The sequence below is a fragment of the Myotis lucifugus genome, unplaced genomic scaffold (genome assembly GCF_000147115.1).
Source record: "Myotis lucifugus unplaced genomic scaffold, Myoluc2.0 scaffold_253, whole genome shotgun sequence".
Classification (NCBI taxonomy): Eukaryota; Metazoa; Chordata; class Mammalia; order Chiroptera; family Vespertilionidae; genus Myotis; species Myotis lucifugus.
The window spans coordinates 678721-682116 of record NW_005871301.1 but is presented as its reverse complement, the minus strand read 5'-3'; positions in this window follow the sequence as shown (position 1 = coordinate 682116).

The following is a 3396-nucleotide window of genomic DNA, read 5'->3' as shown; positions in this document are numbered from 1 at the left end:
ATTGAATTTATCGGGGTGACACTAATTAACAAAATTATACAGGTTTCAAATGCACAACTCTACAACCCATCATCTATACATTTTATTGTGTGTTCACCACCCCAAGTCAAGTCTCTGTCCATCACCTTTTATCCCCCCATAACCTCCTCTCATATCCCGAAAATAGGATCATAACTGAGAACACTTCTGTTGAAATGGAGAGAGTCCCTGGTGTATGGCTATCCTTGCTTCATCCAAAACTTTGCAGAAGACTGAGACAGGGCAGTCACCCCAGTTTCTTGAAGTGTGGAATGAAGTGGGCAAAACTGTGTCTGTACCAATTACCAACCTTAACTGCTGTGAAATTCTCAAAGCACTTTTCTATAGACTTTACCCAGTCTGATCAACAACGGAAAACTATCCATTTAGTTCATAAATGAAACAAAGGAAGATGGGCATCTTCATTATTGGAGTAATCAGCACAGGCAGCTTGCAGGAGGGTTAAGGAAATGATCTGACAATGTAACAGAATAGGAGACTCTGCTGACCACCAGAGTGATGGATTCTGACTGCAGTGATACAATTCTTTTCTTTCATGGGTCATCATGCATCTTTCCCTCTTCTCAAATTAACCGCAATTCCACAAAATGCAGTTGAAGAAGCCAGAAGAGCCCAAAGATAAGAAATGCACTTATTTTCTGCAGATAGTCCATCGTTGTTCTTTTTGTTTCTTTTTAGAAGGAAGTAGAAAATATAATAAAGGTCCTCTCATACATATAAGAATCTTTATTTCATAGTGATTTTTAAAGGGAAATTTATTCTAAGTCAGACAATTTTATTAAAATTTGGGGGTATTGAATTATTCCTCCATTGACCAGAATGATAAAATCAGGGCTTATGAAATTCTATGCCTGGGAGAGCAAAAAGAAAGCATTTGCTTTCAACTGCAATAAAATTCATATTTATGAATCCCAGTTTTTACAAAGAGCTCTGTATGAAAGCTACTTACATTGACATATTCCACACTGACTCCATAGTAAGTTGGTCAAATGTAAAATCAGTTTATAAGACTTCACTCAAGTATCACATACTTGATTTCCATTTTTCTTGGAGGGAGTTCTTAAAGATTGTAGTCAGCCAAATTGGTTATGACACTGATCCAAGAGATATTTCTTCAACTTTGCTTAACTTAGCAAGCAGCTAAGTAATTTTGTGTCCTTGTGACCAGCATGGCTAGCTACTTTTAAAAATCATCTTTTTTCATCATCACAGCAGTGTTTTTGGTGGGTTGTAATAACAATAATAGGAGTTATTGTTATAAACGTTTATTAAGCACATGCTATGTGCAAATCACTGTGCAAGTGGGCATTTCCCATATTATTTTTTGTGAAGTAAACAGGTTCTGCATTATATACAAGCCTAGATTTAGATTCTCATTCTGGAGACTTTTGCCTATAAAATCAAAGAATTCCAAAGAGCAAGAGGAGAGGGGGAAAAGAGGCATACAAATCAGCATTACAATTCTCTACTCTTTTAAGACTAACTCTGGAAAGGATAAAAGAAGAGGAGAAGAGAGTCCTTTTTCGCCATTTATTGTGAAGTATTCCCTGCCTCCTACTCCATTCTATCAACAGTTTTAATGTTTAAGTCTTATGTAACATGGGTGGATCTCTGGCTCTTGGTGAATACTTTGAACAGAACCCTTTCTGCCTTCAAAAAAATCAGCTCAGACTTTGTTGAAGGCTCTGGCCAGTTCCAGATGCAAGTGCAAGAACTTGGCTGAAATGTGAACAACATTCTTAAAGGAAATTATTTAGAATGCTGAAGCTGGGAGCTTATGCTTACCATCAATATCTGCTGACTTCCACCATCATCCTAACACGATGGTGGTTCTTGCTCTTTATGGACAGCGTGGTAATAGAAGGGTTAATCCAAGAGTCTGTGAGTAATGACCTCTTATTTTGATTCTACCCATATGCACTGTCCACTTTGAGGAAATTAAATATTTGTTTTTGTCTGTGGTAAAGCAATGAATCATTGTCATCATCATCATCTACATCATCCTAGTCATACTTTCATCACTATTAACATCACTATTGTTATCAACAATAGCTACCTCCATAATAAAGTGTTGTTACGTTTTGAGTAATGATACATGATTTCACTTATCACCTCATTTAATCCTAATTGCTCAATCAGCAGGTCTCACTATGCCTATTTATTTACAGATGAGAGCACTGAGGTATAGAAAAGTTAAGCAACTGACTTAAGGCAACATAGCTAGGAAAATTTGAAACCTGGACTATATAACTACAAAGACTATACTATTTCTGCTGCACCTTCTTCCTTCAAGTCATGTTTTATAAAAATGTCCTACTTCTGTTGTTCTTTCAAGGCCTAACTGCTTTTTAGGGAAGATGCCTGAATATACCCTATCACCAACACCTCTTGAAATGTGCTGTTACCTTGAAAGTACGCTGAGTGAAGACCATTGGAGGATATGGCTCTTTGAAAATATTTTCCCTAGATAAAAAAAAAAGTCAAAACCTATTTGAAGAAATAATGACAGAAAACTTCCCCTACCTGGTGAAAGAAATAGACTTCCAAGTCCAGGAAGCGCAGAGAACCCCAAACAGAAGGAATCCAAAGAAGACCACACCAAGACACATCATAATTAAAATGCCAAGAGCAAAAGACAAAGAGAGAATCCTAAAAGCAGCAAGAGAAAGAAAATCAGTTACCTACAAGGGAGTACCCATACGAATGTCAGCTGATTTCTCAACAGAAACTTTGCAGGCCAGAAGGGAGTGGAAAGAAATATTCAAAGTGATGAATACCAAGAACCTACAACCAAGTTTACTTTATCCAGCAAAGCTATCATTCAGAAGTGAAGGTCAGATAAAGAGCTTCACAGATAAGAAAAAGCTAAAGGAATTCATCACCACCAAACCAGTATTATATGAAATGCTGAAAGGTATCCTGTAAGAAGAGGAAGAAGAAGAAAAAGGTAAAGATACAAATTATGAACAACAAATACACATCTATCAACAAGTGAATCTGAAAATCAAGTGAATAATCTGATGAACAGAATGAACTGGTGATTGTAATAGAATCAGGGACATAGAAAGGGAATGGACTGACTATTCTTGGGGGGCGGGAAAGGGGTGTGGGGGTGCGGGAAGAGATTGGACAATAATCGTGCACCTATGGATGAGGACAGTGGGTAGGGAGTGAGGGCGGAGGGTGGGTTGGAACTGGGTGGAGGGGAGTTATGGTGGGAAAAAAGAGGAACCAATGTAATAATCTGAACAATAAAGATTTAATTTAAAAAAAGTCTTAAGGACATCCAAAAAATTATAGTTAGATTGTGTGTGTGTGTGTGTGTGTGTGTGTGTGTGTGTTACTTAATGATGTTAA